Genomic DNA, 9,328 nt, shown 5'->3' with positions numbered 1-9,328 from the left:
ATTCTTTAGTCCCTAAAGTAACTGAAGTGAAACATGAGCTCAGAAAATGACCTTTAACTAATTTGAATCATTTTCATTTCCTTCATTTAACTTTTTAAAATAATTTTCATAAAAGCTTCTTTCCTGTATCGCCTCACGTCCCTTTTACAATTTCCCATGATGCCCTTTGGTGTTGAAATGCGCTCGGCCATCGAACCTCTTGCCTCGTCCTCTGATTCGTGCAGGTCTGTGTTCTGCTTTATCGCCTGCAGCATCTGTCTGAGGAGGATATTGGTTGGTGTTGCGATCTTCATCCATCAAGGTTGGCAAAGCTCTCGGGGGCCTGAAGAACGTCAGCGTGGAAACAAAAGGTCAAAGCTCTGTTCGAACAGAGAGGGAAAGAGAAGAGGAGCGGTAGGATAGATGGACGCGTCATTTAACACAGTGAGGTGTCCGCTGTGTGTTAATAAAACATCAAGATGTGGTAGAGTCTCTCTGAATATTGTCCATTTAGTGGTGTTTATAGCCTGTGAGATAAATGAGACAGAGGGAAAAAAAACCCTGATCCGCCCGTCATCCTCATTTAATTTGTCTTTTTAGCTCCGGCTCATACGTTAAGTGTAATTTAGTCCTATTTTCTGATCACTCGAGCCACACGGGCCGCTATGGGCTCATTAGCACGGAGGGCACGCGTCGCTCATCCAACACATCGCCTTGGTACACACCGGCGCTAATGAGAGGCCCGCATGGATGCAGAGGACGGATCCAGCTCAGAGCAGCGAGACACAAATCTAATTGTGAATGAGTTAATAACGTCCTGCTCCTGAGTTTTATTTTCTTCTTCCAACCAAATGTCTCGCTAAAAAATGTGCCCTAGCAACAAGTGGCTAAAAACAGACGGGCAGACGTCAGGGAGATAATCTGTTGGAGGGCAAATGCTAAGGACATGGCCAAATGTACGCGGACGTCCAAACATTGTAAAGTCGTGGGAGGCTGGAGTCAAACTCTGCAGGGTCCGTCCTCGACAGCTCGCCGGTCCATCTCAGAAAAATCATCATCCCTAATTAACTGGCTCTAATCTGCCTCCACTCTTCTGGCTTCAGGCTTTCCACCAGGTTTCAGAGCCGTGGCTGCTGGGAATTTGCTGCCGTTTGACCACGAGAGCATAAGTGACGTCTGGCTCCTGGCGATGGACAATCTGGCTCAGAGCCGTCGTTCAGTTTCATCCCCGGGGTGTGTCGGCTCTGTGCCGGACATTTTGGTGGACTGTTATTATGATACTCACTTGCCAGGTAGTAATTAAGGAGAATCACTTTCAGTTTCTACAGACTTATATTTCTCTCATGATAGTAAACATGGGAGGAGACATCTCGTCAGGACGCTGCGAAACTCATGAGCAGCTCCTCTCTTCAGCCTCTGACTGTATATCATCTGTACTGTAGATAATATCGATGTTTTTCTTATATTATATTTTCTTATATTATATATTTCCTGTGTTTATATTTGTCGACTAACATGAAGTTGAACTAAAACATGGTTCGTCTCATCTTACGTAGAAGAAAGGGATGTTGGGAGGTTCAACAGCTGCTTTTCTAAAAAACCTCAGTCAACGCTTCACATTCTCTCCTCGTCAACACGGCCGCCAAAGTTTGATGAGGTCGAGGAAATCGAAATACAGGGAAGACACAAGGACGGAAGTTAGATCAGCATCATTTAGAAATGAGGTCAAATGTTCCGATTTGAATCGTCAGCTTCCTCCAGACTCGGCGCTCGGCAGGGGGCCGTTTGTATGATGCACCGTTCGCAGCAGCGAGCGACCGAATGGTGGAAGACAGCGAAGCGTGGTTCACAATTATTGGACTTCTGTCACGAACCAACAGGAAACTGATGAAGGCAAAATTGACACGGGAGGAAACATTTGCTGAACACGGGGGGGGGGGGGAGTAGGAATCAGTAAATAATAGATAACAAAAGGTAAAATCCAGGTGTTAGTCAGCTCCGTCCTAAAAACCTTCATGTATTATTCTGTTTGTGGTCGATTTAAAAAAAAAAAAATCAATCAACATATTTTTCTGCAGCATCTGCTTCTGCCCCGTTTCCATCAACCCTTTGAGCTGCGTTGTCATGGAAACCTGATGTGAGAATACAGATGAGGATGGAGCTGAATGAAATGTGCTGGGGGTAAAAGTGGGAGGTTTCTTTTCATGACAAATTCCCCTGCAGCTTCTGGAGGTTCTTCCCCCCCCCAAACAAAATGGTACAAGATGTTTTTCTTAAAATGCAGTTGACGCTACGGGAGGATTTGTCATTGTTATACACTCGTAGTTTGTGATGCGTCTTATTATGACTGATAATTAAAATCACCGTTCAGCAAATAAACGGTGTCGAACTTGATATGAAACGAAAAAGACAGGAAGGAGATGTTTTGAGAGGAAAATAACAAATGTTACAACAACTATATGATGATTGTTTTAATGATAAATATAAAGTACTCGAACTAATTACTAAAATTAAATCACTAAAATGTACATTAAAAGAATAGAAATGAAAAAAACTAATAAAACTTTCAGATGCATTGAGCAGGTTCCTCTGCAGAAACCTGATGGTGGCCAAGAGGAGGTGAGCTCTTGTCTGAGAGCACCATCTGCTGGTCGACGTGGGAACTGTTTTTTTCTGCAGCCTCATGATATTGCAGTACTTTACATTTTATGTTTTCAAATGAAAATACCTTTGTTTGGTTAAATGTCTTTCTGCTGGAGATTCTGGTGTCTGGGTTTATATTTGATCGAATATTTGTTTTTTTGAGTCACGTGTGTGATGAACTGGAAGTCAGCCTTTGTTCGGCGGCTGTGCGACGAGCAGTTTGTCTCTGTTAACAGATGTTTCAACACTGATGAGCAGCGGCTGTGTGAACAGGCAGTGACGTGGAACAGCTCTGCACTTCATCCGCTCACATTCTTTTAGAATCCAATATCATGTATGTGAATGTGTAAAACACAAAAACATGGATGAAGCCAAGCGGAGGTCATAAGAAGGGAAGCTGTCACAGTCTTTTTTTTTCCCCCCGGGGATCATGAGACTGTCTATGATACAATTCTCACCATCACCCGTAAATAAAACCTGAAACACACGATATTAACATAAATGTGAATTGAACAGAGTTTGGTGGATTTGTTACAGCCGCAGCTCCTCGGGTTCAGGAAGCAGAGGATCATGGGTAATATCCATGTGTCGCTGCAGAGGGCGCTGTTGATGAGTTAAAGTTAAATAGTGTTGCTTTTAGATTAATTGGATTAATAAAGTAAAAATAAGTGCTGTAGTGTTTTCTCATGCTGATGTGTTTGTGTAGCTCCTGTCCTGTGACGTAATAAAACTTAAGTCCGACTGAGAAATTTCATGCAAAGGACGTTAACATGAGTTTGGAAAAAAAGTGAAAAAGGGGAACTTCAAAATTAACAATCCGTAAAACTGAGCTGGAAAATCAAAGACATGATTAGTGGTGTTTATAACGGTCCTGAGGGCCACAGACAAATACTTTATTATTATTATTAAATGACATTGTACTAATTTGCTTCTTGTCTCAGATGTACTGTGGTTTTTATTTGTCCTCTTTGTTACGGCTTTAAATATATAAATACAGTTATTACTACACAAAGCAGTCCTCAGTTGTCGCTGTGGCTTTGAGCTGATCTATTCACCTCAGTAGATCTACATTAATTTTTACTACAACTTCAGCAGGACACGACATGCTGTGTAGCTGCTGCACCTTCTGACAGCACTTTAAAAACCCCAACACAAGTTTATCACAGGATCTGTGGTGTGAGTTTGCCTGCGTCTCCTTCACCGTCAGTCACTGTGTCTATCTACTGTATGAATCTACAGTATCTGCACGAGGCAGACGAACCCCTGCCGGGATCAAAAGATGCATCTCTGATCTTCCTCTGCAGTATCAGCCACTCACAGACTCCAGCAGCCGACTGTGAATCCACCATCACATCATCCTGAGTCTGCCTTCATTCATCTTTCAGAGCCGACACGGCTGAAACACTTTTGAAGTGGGACGTCACATTTTCACCGCCGCTCGACCTTGCTGCTAAAAAGTCACGCGTGCACCTCCTCCTGCAGGATGAGAGGCCTCACGGAGGATTGATGCTGCACGGTGACATGAGAAATCGTCCTCTTTCTTGTCAACATCTATTTTTCATGTAGATGCACCGACAATATGCACAGACGTCAATCAGAGATCGGCATCAGGCAAAGCAGCAGTGGACAAGTGTGGAGTAAATACATTCAGCACAGATGAACACCAGAGGGCAGAGTAGCATGCGGTCCTTCCTCCGCCACCTCACAGTTTGGGACCGAACTGAGCGGCGAGTTATTCCAAAGGGAAAATTACAGATGAGTTTGAACTAATAAAATACTAAACAAGCTTTGCTGAGAGAAAATGAGGATTTGCTTCCTTACTCTAAAGTAAATTAAAAGGAAGCTGCAGCGAAATTCAAGAAACAGACATTAGTACTTTACTCGCACAATGAACTCGTCCATAAATCAAATATTTTATGCAACTCTGTGTCGCGCTTCCATCTTCAAATGGACCGTGAAGATCATTGTATGTTTTGATTCATGCCTGTGCAGAGGGAGGCTACAGTCAACTCCACCGGGTAATACAGTATTCATTACCCTCCATAGATGTGCTTTGTGTCTGCCTGGTGAACCTCGAGTTCACATGTGTAATCCGTCTTACATTAGGGCCTTCACCGGAGTCAGTCACTGCGGAGAACTCACTCATTCGTCAAATCACACGTACTGTAACCGGAGGAAGTGGAATTCTAATACGCCTGAGATGATGGTCTGGCTGCTCCGTGATGCTGAAAGAAGAGGATGACAGATAAAATAAAATAAAAAAAGATCCAAGTAGATTCAGATCCAGACTTCTTTTTTTTTTGTCTGCACAGACTATTTGCTTTGCCTCTGTAAAGAGAACGAGGATCAGATAACTGGGTTTGTGTGGGATTTGCTCTGGACCCCCCCCCCCCCATATATCACTCAATGTGTTGAGCTTTTAAAAAGCCATGGTGCTGAAAGTTGCGTTGGTTCTATCTGGACGAAAACACGCATGTCACATGTGCATACCTGTTAGCATGAACTTATAGAACATACTTATGACTCGTTGACCTCTGTTTCACTTGTACCTCTGTTTAAATCTGTATAAGTTTGAGGCTAGCTGGTGATTTACCAACATTTTCTCCTGTTTCCTTTTCATTTAAAATATAATTTTAATGCTGCATCACCTTCAAGACGATAAGGTCCTAAATGTAATACACATAAAATAATACATTAGCTTCTCAGAGAAGTAGTTACAGCTGCCGATGGAGCTCCGTGTGACTTTCTTGGAGAATAGGTCAATTTAATTAAAAACAAATTAATAAAACAATCGCATTAGTTCAAATAAACAACCGCAGTAGAAATGAGAACATTTTATCTGGGGATATTTGCCTCATATGAAGTTGAGCCTTATGATTGTTTCTATCAAGCAAATACAACAAATCTGTGGGTTTATTATTTGGAGCTGTTTTTCTTCATCCCAGCTCTGGTTTGAGATTCAAACTGATAACATGGTGAATATCCAGCTGCACAACTCTTCTCTTCTAACAAAGACACAAATGGCTTCGAGGCTGCCGAGCTAATGGGCGTCTGGCGTGGTTGGAAGACGCTGAGGGATTTAAGAAGAGAAAGAAGAAACTGAGAGAAGATGGATGGACAGACAGACAAGGAATTAATGAAGGGAGGAAGTAGAGGAAGAGATGGAGCTGGTGCCTGTAGGGATTGATGCTGTGTGAAGGTGACCTGGGATTACTCCGGTCCTATTCCACAATCTCATCCTTGTATCTGAAACTCATCGCCCAGCGGAATGAGCTCAGCTGTCCACGTCCCTAAGAAAGTCTTCAGCTGAACCTCAATCTGCCCAAAGCGAGAAGGTAAGCTGGGCTGAAGGATATTCTCTCGTTTTCGCCGCTGAATGTTCGTTTTCAGTACGTTTGGATGATGACATTTGGTTGAAGGTCCCCCGCCACGTGTAAAGACTGTTCTTACCGCAGCTTCCTCTGGCTCATGTGGAAAATCCGAGAGGAGCGTTGTCGAAAAAAAAAAATGTCGACAAGGTTGTTAAACAAATCGATCTATTCTGCTGCTGCTCAGTTTATCCTAGAAAATGAATTATGTGCATTTAACATGCTTTATGGTCTATTTGACACTACACTCATAGACTTTATAGAAACTACCGTTTGAGCTCTGTGAAGAAATACTTTATCTAGATCTGTTCCCGAGTCATGGCTCTGTCATGGCTCTGTCATGGCTGCCAAGTCAAGGTGGCTGAAAGGTCATGGCAGGTTCGACACCATGTGCTCGTTAAAGTGTCCTTGAGGAAGTTGCCAAACTTCCGAACTCATCAAAAAGCCAATTCGCTAATCTCCTGAAATAACTTTCCTTAACATAGACACGGTAAAAAAAAAAAAATCACAACTTAATCCTTCAACAATATACCCTGTCCGTTAAGAATAGCTCCGGCTGTCAATCACTCCGCATCGCAGCATCAACTTAATGGGTAAATATAAATGAGAAATCAACAGATGTAATGGGAAGATAATTATTTTCTGCAGACCCTCATCAGTTCCAGAGATAAACCTCTGGAATAAAAACAAAACCAAACAACATACATGATTAAAAAGCACCGTTAAGTAGTTATGATGCTGTGTTTTCCTGACGTCCCCGTGATGCACTTAATTGTCGTCGCACAAACTCATTTCACACGCACACAAACTGACACGGGCCCCAAAGAGCATTCTTCGTAATTGCAATTAAACTTGGTTGGAGTTAATGAGATCACGCCCACAGTCACTTAAAAAAAAACAAAAACGAGTTTACCACAGATGCACTTATGAAACCAAATTGATTTGTTGAGCTCGGCGTGATAAAACTCTCCTGTTAGTCGGCTGCAGCCTGCATCCATTAGCCGCACTTTCGGGCGAGCCAGAAAAAAAGCGGAGGGATGAGGGAAACAACAGCAGGTGAACGGAGGCAGAGCTGATGGAGGAGAAGAGTGAGTGGCAGCGAGAGAGACAGAGCGTTGGAATATAAAGCGTCTGGGAGGGAGGAGAGAAGCTGAATAGACGGGGGCTGAGCGGGAGTCAAAGAGGTATTGACATGGTAGGAACTGGGGAGAGCGGGGATTTACATTTCATTTGAATGGGATGATGAGCGGCGCACAGAGGCGGGGAGACGTAGTGGCGGAGGCTCCCGAGGCCCCTCCGGTGGAGCTGCGTTCAACATAAACACTTTGCCATTTCAAACCCATCAATTCAAGGGGACACGCTCATCATGTGCTTGTTTTTCACTCTATTCTGTCTCTTCAGCCCGATGCAATAATTGCTTTGCTTATGTGCAGGCACACGGGTGATATACGGAGTCGGCCTGTGCGCCAGGACACGCTCGCAGGTTCACTCCCGTTTGAGCGCCGTAATGTGACTGTTTGTGTGTCGCAGCTTGAGGGCGGGTTTAATTAAAAAACAACTTCTTATTGTAATAGCTTTCTTGTTGAAAGCCGCAGCCCTTTTCTCGTGGTTGAGTCTTGATTAATGAGATTATCGTTTGGTCAACCCCCTCGTCGGTGCCGCTCCCAAAGCTGAGGGTGAAGCTGCGCGGCAGAGAAGGAGCGAAACAAAAGAACTTCACACGGCCTCTGGACACAGATAAACTTTGTGTGTAATTTATTCCCATCAGCTCTGGGTGAAGCGGAGACTAGATGAGGGAAGACTTTTGAAAAACTGAGCAGCGGAATCTAAATCACAGCTTTAAAAAGGTGAAAACAATATTTCAGAGCTTTGCAGCCATTTTAAAGAAAGACAGAGAGAAACGTGATGTGATTCCTGAATGAAGGGCTTTAACTTAAAGAAACTGTTGTAAAGGTCATGAGCTCTCACTTTAGAAGGAGGCCCTGACGTCTGATAATAACTTTGTTCTCAGAGGAACTGGTCTGTTCCCAAAATATGTCATCCACAGTTCAAATCTGGGGCTCAGGGGTTAGGTCAGTGGTTACATCGCAGTCTTCGCCATTCTGCATGCCGAAGATGCTGAACCCCACCTTTTCCGTTCCAGAATAAAAGTGCTGCCCATAGATGCTCTGTATGAATGAACCTACATGAAGCATGAAGAACAACAGAAGATAAAGTTTCTGGAGATCAGGTCACAAATAGACGTCTGGTCAGTTCACACCTGTTACTAAAATACGTCACGACTCGAAACTCACTTCCCCGCTCTCTACGCAAACACAAGACGTAGCCTCAGTGGATCATCCTTCAGTTTCGTTAACGTAACGTTGACTATAATTTTGGCTTCAGCCCCAAACTACCGGCTATCAGTGGATTGTTTTGTGCCGTAAAAAAGTGACAGGCTGCATCTTTTAGATTTTTTAAAAAAGTGAAATGACAGAAAGTAACTTTTTGAAATGATCTCGTTCAGCTCTGCACAATAAACAGAGGCAGCTCTCTGCGATATACTTTTTCAGTGATTAAACAAGGCAAAGAAAAGGTGTCAAATGATTTTCTTCCTTTTAATATTTCATTGTCACAATCTTTTAAATATTCCGGGGCACAGACTCGAGGTCTTTCCATTTACTATAACTTCCATCTGACAAGGGAAATGAAAACCTGCCAGGTTAAGGAATGGTGTCTTTTGAAAAGCCTCCACCTCGCATGAGAAAGCAGCAAATTCTTCCTCACGCCGAGCCACATAAATTAATTAGATCAATGGCCGGTCAGAAAGTACAAATGAAAAAAATGTCTTTGTACAAATTAGTTTATTGAAATGGAACAGGATCTTTGTGTTGAAGAAAGGAGCAGAGTCACATTCAGATTTCCGTCTTTCTTCTTCTAATATACTTCGACCTCTGGGCGATGAAAGCCGCGGTGCCCACGAAAAGAGCAGCACACCAGGGTGCCCAGCACCATGAAATACAGAATGTGGATTTTTAAAAGCTCTCGTTTTTCTTTTCGTGCCCCCAAAACCTATAAAAAGGTTTTGCCAGCTGACCTGCTCCAATTCCTCCTGGTAGACCTGGTTCACACTGCGTCAGGATGATCTGAATCGGTTTGAATATTCGAGCGTACGGAGCAAATAAAACACTCCGTTCAACATTTAACCGGATTTGAGACTTTATGATCCTGATGAAAGAAAAGTATTGTTTTCCCCTGAATAACCAACGGATTAAACAAATTAAAGTCTGTTCATATGTTCGGTTTGAGATGTGTCACAGGTCCCGTGAAAAAGAGGCCGTGTGAGAATACCCGGCAGG

Source organism: Paralichthys olivaceus, chromosome 17 (genome assembly GCF_024713975.1).
Source record: "Paralichthys olivaceus isolate ysfri-2021 chromosome 17, ASM2471397v2, whole genome shotgun sequence".
Taxonomy (NCBI): Eukaryota; Metazoa; Chordata; class Actinopteri; order Pleuronectiformes; family Paralichthyidae; genus Paralichthys; species Paralichthys olivaceus.
Note: the sequence above shows the minus strand (reverse complement) of the source record.